General features: G+C 40.2%; 1 pseudogene; it reads left to right on the top strand.

The window, feature by feature from the left end:
• Positions 1 to 1577: 1577 nt before the first annotated feature.
• Positions 1578 to 2132, top strand: LOC122752749 (annotated as a pseudogene).
• Positions 2133 to 11351: the final 9219 nt, after the last annotated feature.

The raw sequence follows: 11351 nt of genomic DNA, 5'->3' as shown, positions 1-11351 counted from the left end.
TTTTTACAGCCAAAGGTGGCTTAAAAGAAAAAGTCTACTGTACCAAGGTGAGAAAGGAACACAGCACATGGCACAGATCCAGCCCTAGAAATGCTGTGCTTTCCAGAGTCTTAGAATCTTCAGCTTCACTGGCTACTTCTGAAACTCAGCTCACAGACTGGCTAGGGGGTACAGCTGTCAGCCAAGGGGAAATAGTAGTGGTCTCTGCTGGAGCAGAGGTGAAGCATTGCTGTGTTGCTTGGGAAGTAAATTTGAGTGGCAGTGGCCCAGTGGGGGAGGGGCACAGGCATGTCAAGCTTGTGACCGCAGAGAATCAGATTTCAATCAGATTTCTGCTTCCAGGTTAAAGAACAAGCAGGCCCATGGTTACTTACAGGCCAGGCAGGCTGAGAATGAGCCTCTCCTTAAATTGTACCACCTGGGACCCCGTGAAGCTTGGGACAGTGCATCCTGGAAGCAGTGTTCTGCTTTAAGAAGGAATTAAATGACAAGAAATAGGCAGGCAAGTTGAGCAGGCAAAAAAAAAAAGCAGTGAACCTTCAAAAGTTTCTTTGGTGACAAGGTAGATCAATACATACCATCAGAAGAAGATAACAAAGTTGAAGCTCCTACATCCAAAGTTTCCAAGAAAAATATGAATTGGTCTCAGGCCATAGAATTGCTCAGAAAGGACTTTGAAGATAAAGAGAGGTAGAGAGAAAAGCTAGAGAGGTAGAGGAAAATATGGAAAAGAGAAATGAGAGTGATGCAGGAGGGTCATGAAAAAAAAGTCAACAGCTTGAAAAGCCAAATTGGTCAAATGGAAAAGGAGATAAAAAAGCTCTCTGAAGAAAATCATTGCTTAAGAATTAGGATAGAGCAAATAGAAGCTAATGACTTTATGAGAAATCAAGATACAATAAAGCAAATCCAAATGAATAAAAAAAATAAGGCAGTATGAAATATCTTCTTGGAAAAACAGCTGACCTAGGAAATAGATCCAGGAGAGATAATTTGAAAATCAATGGACTACCTGAAAATCATGATCAAAAAAAGAGCTTAGACATCATCTTCCAAGAAATTGTCAGGGGAAATTGCTCTTATATTCTAGAAGCATAAGGTAAAATAGAAATTGAAAGAATCCACTGATTACCTCCTGAAAGAGATTCCAAAAGGAAAACTTCCAGGAATATTATAGCCAAATTCCAGAGTGCCCAGGTCAAGGAGAAAATATTGCAAACAGATAGAAGGAAACAGTTCAAGTACTGTGGAGCCCCAATCAGGATAACACAAGATCTAACAACTTCTACATTAAAGGACCAGAGGGGTCAGAAGTGCAGGGAAGGGGAGTTGCTGTGGTTTCCTGCTTCACCAGTGCTTGAACAGAACCCACTGCTTGATTCCCCAGCCAGAACTGCCCTTAGCCACCTGTCCACCTTCACTTCCACTAACCAACACTCCTCCGTCCTACCATTAAAGCAGCAGCCATCCACCTGAGCCACCCCTGGCCAATGCTACTGCTGCCATCTCAAACCCAGCCTCAGCTTCAGCAGCTGCACAGCTGCCTCCTCCTCATCTTCAGTACCTCCACCATCTCTGCCACCATGATGACCTCATCTCCCTCTCAGGTGAGACAGAACTACCACTAGGACTCTGAGGCCACCATCAACCAGCAGATCAACCTGGATCTCTATAACTCCTACATCTACCTATGCCTTACTATGGCCACCAAGATGACATGGCCCTGAAGAATTTTGCCAAGTATTTTCTACACCAGTCCCAGAAGGAGTGGGAGCATGCTGAGAAGCTGATAAAACTGCAGTACCAACACAGTGGCCACATCTTCCTGCAAGACATCAAGAAACCAGATCGTGATGACTGGAAAAGTGGACTGAACGCAATGGAGCGTGTTCTGCCTTTAGAGAAAAATTTTAATCAGTCATTACTGGAACTGCACAATCTGGCAACTGATTAAAATGACCCCCCATTTATGTGATTTCATCAAAACCCACTACATGGATGAACAGGTAAAGTCCATCAAACAACTGGGTGATCATAGAACCAACCTGCGCAAAATGGGGGCACCCAATTCTGGCATGGCAAAACATCTTTTTGACAAGCACACATTTGGAGACAGTGACAATGAGAGCTAAGCCACACCTGGCTTCCCTCACACCTGGGAGCTGTGGGTGCCACTCCTCCTATCTTTCAGTGCATACATATTTTGGTTATCTGACCTTTTTTATAATCTGTAGCAAAAAAACTACCACCATTTATATCCCAATAAAGTGACTTGGTACTGATGAAAAAAAGGAAAAGAAAAAGGATCAGAGGGCATGGAATATGTTATTTTGGAGGGCAAAGGAACTGGAATTACAACTAAGAATCATCTACCCAGCAAAACTGAATATAATCTTTCAAGCGGAAAAATGAGACTTCAATGAAAAAGAGGATTTTCAGGCATTCATGATGAAAAGACCTGAACTGAATAGAAAATTTGACTTTCAAATGCAAGACCCTAAAGAAGCATAAACAGGTAAGTAGGAAAAAGAAATCATGAGAGATGTTAAAAGGTTAAACTGTTTACATTCCTACTGGGAAGATGATACTTCTAACTCATAAGAATTTTCTCAGTGTTAGGGCCACTGAAATGAATATACTTAGAGGACACAGGTGTGAATTTAATATGAAAGTATGATATACGTAAAGCATTTATTTTTTTGTCCATCCTTTTTATTGTGGGGCAGGTAGGGTGGGATGGCTTATTTCTGGGGCCAGATTTCGGCTCAGGGCCTCCTGGGTCCAGGGCTGGATCTTTGTCCACTGTGTGACTTAGCTGACCCATTATGACATCTTTGAATTAAAGTTAAGGAGTAAGAGGAATGCCCTGGAAAAAAGGGAAAGGGAGAGGTGGAATGATGAGGTAAAGTAGCTCACATAAAAGAAAGAAGAAAAAGCTTATGGAGTAGAGGGGAAGATGGGGAAGGAGTGGGAGAAAGAATGAGCCTTACTCTCATCAGAATTAGCTCAAAGAGGGAATAACATGCACACTCAAGTGGGTATCTTGCTTTGCAGGAAAGTGGAAGGGGAAGGGGATAAGGGGGGAGAAGTGAAGGAAGGGAGGGCAGATTGGGAGAGGGGGCAGTAAAAAGCAAAACACTTTTGAGGAGGGATAGGGTGAAAGATAGGAAGGAGGGTAATACAGTTAGCAATAGTAACTCTGAAAGAAATGATGAGCAAGATGTTATCAGAAGGATTTATGAAAATGCAATCCATCTACAGAGAAAGAACTGATGGTATCTGAATGAAGATTGAAATATATTCTTTTGTTAGTTCCTCTTTCTAAAGTTATTTTGTCCATATTCTTTCACAACCTGACTAATGTGGAGATGTTTTCCATGACTTCACATGTATAACTTACACTGAATTGCTTGATTTCTTAGGGAGTGCAGGGAGGGAGGGAGCAAGAAAATTTGGAATACAAAGTTTTAATAAATCAATGTGAAAAAAAGTTGTTTTTTACATGTAATGGGGAGCATTCTAAATAAATAAATAATGTATTTTCTAAAAATGAAAAAAAAATGAATAGATTAAAAAAAAAACAATCCCAAAGGACTATTGATGAAACGTACTATCCACCTCCAAAGAAAGAACTGATATTGATGGAACAGACTGAAGCAGGCTATTTTTCATTTTCTTTCATTTTTTTTCTTTTTATCAAGTTTTCTTGCACAAAATGACAAATATGGTAATGTTTTACATAATCATACATCTACAACCCATATCTGATTGCTTGCCTTCTCAGGGAGGAGGAGAGGAGGGAAGTAAGGAGGGATAAAAATTGGAACCCAAAACTATAAATAAAAATGTTTATTACAAAAAAAATGATTCTTGCACGAGTCTTCTTTATAGGCTGATCCTTCACCTGGAATATGGTCATGTACCCAAGAGCCAGTGTTGCTTCAGAAAGGGCTGAGGAATGGTTGATATTGTGTTTGCTGCCCAACAACTCCAGGAGAAATGCCAGGAGCAGAACAGAGGTCTGTGCACAATGTTCATTGACCTCACCAAGTCCTTTGATACTGTCAGTAATGAGGGCTTGTAGAAAATAATGGCAAAATTTGGTTGCCTGGAGAAGTTCATCAATATCATTCTTCAGTTTTATGTTGGTGTGTTTGAACTGGTTTTGGATGATAGACAATGGTCTCATACTTTCTCAGTCACCAATGTAGGGTCCCATGCATACATGGAACTATTGGTTAGAGAAAATGGAGAAATTCTGAATAATGTGAATAAGTTCGCTTATCTTGGCAGTATACTTTCCAGTGGCATACAAATAGATGATTAGGATGCATTGACAGAGCCAGATCAGTGTTTTGGAGGCTCTTGAGGAAAATTTGGAAGATATTAGAGATATTAGGCTGCCTATCAAGCTAAAGGTCTACAGAGCCATTGTATTGACCTCATTGTTGTATGCCTGTGAAACCTGAACAGTATACCAGTGCCATGCCAGGAAACTGAATAACTTCTATTTGAATTGACTTAGGAAGATGCTGGAGATCACCTGGCAAGATAAGGTACCAGACATTGAGGTCCTTTCTCAAGCTGAACTGCCAAGCATTTAAACTCAACTTCAAACACCACTGGACTGGCCATGTTGTTTGAATGCCAAATGTGCATTTGATTAAAAAACGATTTTATGGAGAACTCACACAAGGCAAGCATTCACATGGAGGTCACGTATGAAGAAGCCATTCAAGGACCCTCTCAAGGTCTCTCCGAAGAACTTTGGAATCACTTGTGAGATAGAGAAGACACTGGTACAGGAACACCTAGTTTGAAGTGCCCTCATCAAAGAAGGTGCTGTGCTCTATAAGCAAAGCAGAATTGCAATAGCTCAAAAGAAACAAAAGAAGTGCAAATTTAGAGCCATCTCCACTCCGAATGTTCCATTTGTACACAATGTGTGGTAGGACTTTCCAAGCTTGTATTGGCTGGATCAGCCACAGTTGGACACACTGTACCTTGGTCCCCAGATAGTGATGTCATGTCAATCCTCTTCAAGCATGAAGAACAACCAACAATTTTCCAGATACTTTGATACTCGCATCAGATTCTGTTTGCAAAGGGTTCTATACTCCATTAATCTTTTCAAGGAAGCTATTTGATGAACAATTATTAGGGCCATAAGTTGACCAGTTATAAATACCCAAGATGTGGGATGTAAGGAACTGAGAAAATGAATGGAGGTCATTCAGTGAGTCATTTATTAAGCACTTCCTAGCTCCAATCTCAGAGAAAAGGCAAGTTAAGAAGGTCAAGAAAGACTACAAAAGGGTTCTTGAAGAAGGTGGGACTTTAGCTGAGACTTGAAGAAAGCTCTGGAGGCCAGGAGGCTGAGATGAGGAGAGATAGAATCCCATTGCAATGGTGGTATCATCAGTCATATGGATAAAACATGTGGGCCAAAGAGTGAAGGCTCTGAAGAGTTTGAGGCAAAACAAAGATTTAGGATGAACACTTTCCCCTTTCTGCTCCCCCTCCCCCAACATATTTGTAACATTCCTAATCACTCACCCTCATAGTTAATAACCTTCCCTATCAGGGATCAAATACAAAAGCCACTGTTCGGCACTCAAATCCTTTCATAAACTAGTCTCCTCCTGCCTTTCCAGTCTGCTTATACCTTACTCCCTAACACATATTCTGGAGACACTGGTTTCCTGGTTGTCTTTTTTATTTATTTATTTATTTTGTGAGGCAATTGCAGGGTCACACAGCTAGTAAGTGTCAAGTGTCTGAGGCTGGATTTGAACTCAGGTACTCCTGACTCCAGGGCCGGTGCTCTATCCACTGCACCACCTAACTGCCCCTCCTGGTTGTCTTACAAACAAGAAACTCCATCTCTGTCTGTGGACATTTTCTCTGGCTATCTCCTATGGCTGGAATGTTCTCCCCTGTCAATTCTGTCTTCCCTGGCTTCCTTTAAGTCTCAACCCAAATCTCATCTTTTATAGGAAGCCTTTTCCAGCCTCTCAATCCTAGTGCCTTCCCTCTGTTGATTATTTCCTATTGATCCTGCATATAATTTGTTTGTCTATATTTGTTTGCAGGTTGTCTCTTTTAATAGATTGTGAGCTCCTTGAGGGCAGGGATGGTCTTTTACTCTTTCTTTTATATTCCTAGCACAGTGCCTGGCACATAGTTGTTGCTGGTCTTTAATTGTTTCAATCTGACTTTGTGGCTCGATTTAGGGTTTTCTTAGCAGAGATACAAGAGTAGTTTGCCCATTCTTTCTCCAGCTCATTTTATAGATGGGGAACTGAAGCAAACAGGGTTAAGTGACTTGCTCAGGGTCACACAGCTAGTAAGTGATTGGGGCATGATTCTATCTCAGTATTCTAACCACTCCACCTAGCTGTCTAAAGAAAGAGAATAAGGTGACTAAGACCCTCATTTAAATTTGATTATAAATAGGGGAGCATAACTAAAGATATGGAAAGAACTCACTACTTGCTTCTCCACAGCTCCCATATTATGGTAGCTCTTCTTACAGAAACAGAGCCCCAGTACTGTGCCTTTTAGAATAGCTGTAAAGGTTTGCCTCCTTCTTCAAAGATGGAAATTGTTTGGGAAAAGCCTATCTAGAGCAGGAAGAGGAAGCTTCTCTTCTGTGGGTCTGCAGAAATTCCTCTCTATGAACTATTTAGTGATTAGTTCAGAAGAAAGGACAGTTTATAGAGCTTGTGCTAGTGAGGAAGACATTGAACAGGGAACAGGCATTAGAGGGCTCAGCTGCGATTTCCAATCCCAAATCCTGACTCAGATGTCCATTTCTCTCCCCAATCTTCAGAATGATGGATGCATGAGAGACTAGTTTTGAACCCTTTTTATTGAGGCCCTATTATATCATTTTTCATGACCACCTGTGGTGTTGCCACTTCTTCACCCCCTCTAACTCTCTAGTCACACCCCTTCCCAATTTCTAGGAAGAGGGAGATCCCTGTATTGCTCACCTATTGGCTCCTCATTTGGATTGACTCTGGGGTGGGGGAGGGGAAGTGGGGTGAGAGCATGTGCATGTGGGTGTGGGTATGAGCTCCTCCAGGCTCTAAGCAGAGAGTACAAAAGAGGCAGTCAGGAACAAAAAAGTCCTTTGGCAAGTATGAAAGAAAAGTTATTCCTGCAGGAAAGCAGTTGGATATGGCAGTGGTAACTGCTTCCATTCCCAAAGGAATCCTCCATCTAATATCCCAAAGCTATAGAATATGCTTGCAATCCAAATGTGTTCAATCTTTCCCATCTTCCTGCCTTTGGTCTATCTGTGATTTCCAGTCTATCACTGTGAAGCTATCTAATGAAATTCTCTTCTACTCTAGGCAATGTCTTTTTAGATCAAAGTCCTGGATATGTTATGTTTATAGCTTATATTTTCTCTTCTAGGCTACAAGATGGAGATTCTCAGTCCTAATATATACAGGTCATGGGACTCATCTGTCCCATAGGATCATTGGGATTTGATCAGGACATCATTTTGCAACATAAATACGAGCCTCTGACTCCCCTCTCCTGCAGATCAATAGACATTAAAAAAGCCATTTAGATCTTTGGAGATATTTTCAGCTTTCTTTCATTGTCTTAAACATCTGTTAGCTTTTCTCCATGTAAATCTCCACTGAATAATATGGTTTATTTTTGACCACTGATTATAGGAAACCTGCTCGTTTATCCACAGGATGACATTTTTAATCACATTTTCCTTTCAACTTTAAAGAACTAAATGATTTCCTTATCTTGACATGATTTATCATTTTGAGCCTTCGCTAGCTCCATCTAAGGGTATGCATAATCTACAGCTTCTGAATGGAGAGGTTTGTTGTCAAGCATGTCTGCATTCATAGGTGAAGCTATTGGGGGGGGGGAGTGACAAATAAAGTAGGCACTAGTTTCCCCTTGGTAGGTTTTCCAACAATATTATCTTTCATAAAGCAGTTTCCCTATACCTTAAAGATGATGTAGCTTCTCATTATCAGGGGATATATGGTAGATCTTGGTGGGTGGTCCCAAAAATCTAATGAGATGTTTTGATTGCTCAGTGTTTTGACTAGGAGATCAGTAATGCTCCTATTTTAGCCCTTTAATGGGATTTGCTTGGGTTTTCTTTCCAGGAACTAAAAGCCCTTTGTTCTTAAAGTACCCATAGGATACAAGAATTTTCTTTTATATCAGATTTTGTCCAAGGCTATTCATTCATTACACAAACATTACTAAGTGTCTGTTATATCATGGGATAGCTAGGTGGTACAGTGAATAGAGCACCAGGTCTGGGAGCAGAAAAAACAGAGTTCAAACTTGGCCTCAGACACTTCCTTGCTGTGTGACCCCAGGCAAGTCACTTAGCCTTTGTATGCCTCAATTAATTCAATTATAGAAAGGAAATAATAATAGCACTTATAGAATAGCACAGTTATAGAAAGGAAATAATAATAACACAAGGTTGTTGTAAGGATCATATGAGATAATAATTGTAAAACACTGAGCACAGTACTTGGCACATAGTAAACACAATATGAATGTTAGTTGGTGCTATCATCATCATTGTTATTATGTGTCAGGCACTGTGTTGAGTGATGGGGATACAGAAACAAAAATGAATAGCCCTTGTACTCAAAGAGTTTATATTCTATTAGGGGAAACTGTGTGTATAGGACATATCATATATAATATTACATAATATTCTTATGTGTGTGTATATTATATGTAGGTAGGTAGGGCAGCTAGGTGGCACGGTGGTTAGAGTGGCAGACCTGTTGTCAATTAGACTCATCTCCCTGAGTTCAAATTTGGTCTCAGATACTTAGTAGTTGTGTGCCCCTGGGCAAGTCACATAACCCTATCTGCCTCAGTTTCCTCATCTGTTAAAAATGAGCTGGAGGGCAGCAGCTAGGTGGCACAGTGGATAAAGCACAGGCCCTAGATTCAGGAGGACCTGAATTCAAATCCGACTTCAGATACTTGACACTTACTATCTGTGTGACTCTGGGCAAGTCACTTAACCCTCATTGCCCCACAAAAAAAAATAAAAAAAGAAAGAAAGAAAGAAAGAAAGACTTAAAAGTGATCTGGAGAAGGAAATGGCAAATGACTCCAGTATCTTTGCTAAGAAAACCCCAAATGGGGTTATGAAGAGTCATACACAACTGAAAAACAACTGAACAACAACACCATTGGTGGGGATGGGGCAGGGCAGGGGAAGGTGGTGGCAGGTATGTACAGACTTGGACTTTTCCAAAATATTTCCTTTGTTTAGGAAACTATTGTCAAGGACACTCATTCTACCAATGCAAATCAGCAATTGCTCTGCGATTCATAGCTTTCAAGAGTAACTTATGGCATGGAGGAGCTGTAGATCATACATCTAGAAGGAACCTTAGAGGTCATCTATTCCACCCCCTTTCATTCTTCTTTAGAAGAAATGAAGCCTCTAAAAGGTGAAGTGACTTGCCCAAGGTCCCACAGATTGTATATGGCAAAATCAGCATTTGAACTTGGGTCTCCTCACTTCTAATGCAATAGGAAAGTCCTATGCTCTTTCCACTATACCACTGTTATTTTCCTACTATACATCAGAAACTACACTTAAATTCAGGTCTCCCTGAGACTAAGGCTAGTTCTTTTTCCATTATACCATGCAAAATATACAAATACAGAATAGTTTTAAAAAATAATTTCTAGGGCAAAACATGAAGAGAGTTACTATATGAGTATTTGGAAATGCTTCACATGGTAATTGAACTGAATGTTGAAAGGGGGTAGGGTTTCTTAGAAGTAAAAATGAAGAGGTAGTACATTCCAGGCATGGTCCAGAGCTAGGGCAAAAACATAGAGGGAGGAAATGTTGTATAGAAAGAATAGTATGGGGCAGCTAGGTGGCACAGTGGATAAAGCACCCTCCCTGGATTCAGGAGGACCTGAGTTCAAATCCAACCTCAGACACTTGACACTTGCTAGCTGTGTGACCCTGGGCAAGTCACTTAACCTTCATTGTCCCTCAAAAAAGAAAGAAAGAAAGAATAGTAAAAAAGAGGCAAATTTGAATGGAATGAAGATTATGTAAAGGGGGTTAATGTGTAATAAATATGGAACGGAATACCAAAACCAGGTTTTAAAGAGTTTTAAAGAGCTTTAAATGCCAAATAGAAGAGTTTGTATTTTGTCTTGGAGTGAAGAGGGAGCCAATGGAGTGTTTTGGGGGGTTTTGTTTTGTTTTGTTTTGTTTTGTTTGGAAAGGTGAACATGATCAGCAGCAACAGCAACAATAGTAATAACATTGATTTAGTGCTGAAGGTTAGCAAAGACAGATTTTATTTTTCTGAAGTCATACAAAAAGTAAGTTATAGAGTCAAGATTCAAAATTTGGTCCTTCTGACTCCAAACTCAGTGCTCTTTCCACTCTCATTGAATGATCTGGAATTTGAAGAATTTGTCTAACCTTCCTTTAAGTCCAAGTCTCACCAGAATCACACACAGTACGTGGCACACAGTAGGTACTTAATAAATGTTTACTGAATGTTGAACAATATTAGCTGTCAGTTTTTAAAAAGTTCAATTCAAAAATATTGATTGAGTATCCATATTTGTGGAGAAACTAAGTTAGGCACTGAAAGGCAATCTGGGCCAATGGACATAGAGCTGGTCTTGGAAAATTTGGGTTCATATCCTTCATCTTACACACAATGACCATGTGATCATTCAATCTTCCAATGTCTCTCAGCTATACTCTAAAACTCTTTAGTTGTGGAGAAGTTGCCACACTGTTTGTATAGAGGGTAGATAGAGATGCCATTCAATGAAAGAAATCTTAGGTTCAGACTTACCCATCCCTCTTGTCTCCCCATCATGGTCATAGACACAGACAGACACACACTTTAGCTACTTGGGGAAAAGAGAATAAATAGGAACACAAAACACATTATCTCTCCTTTGAAATTTTAAAGTCTAGATGAAGCACAAAGCATGTAATCCTATAAAGAATGAAAAATGGGGGCAGCTAGGTGGCACAGTGGATAAAGTACTGGCCCTGGATTCAGGAGGACCTGAGTTCAAATCCAGCCTCAGACATTTGACACTTACTAGCTGTGTGACCTTGGGCAAGTCATTTAACCCTCACTGCCCTGAAAAAAAAAAGAATGAAAAACAATACAAACTATCCTATGCTCAAGTAACATACTAGATGGTAATAAGTAGAATAGGAGCTCAGAGAAAGATAAAATTCAATTTAATTCAATAAGTTTTTTTTCTCAGTGCTAGCTGCTGGAATAGCCTGTGCAGACAAAAGTGAAAAATCAGTCTCTGAACTCCAGATGCTTAGA

This window comes from Dromiciops gliroides, chromosome 4 (assembly GCF_019393635.1).
Source record: "Dromiciops gliroides isolate mDroGli1 chromosome 4, mDroGli1.pri, whole genome shotgun sequence".
Taxonomy (NCBI): Eukaryota; Metazoa; Chordata; class Mammalia; order Microbiotheria; family Microbiotheriidae; genus Dromiciops; species Dromiciops gliroides.
This window is presented reverse-complemented; position numbering and strand designations above follow the sequence as displayed.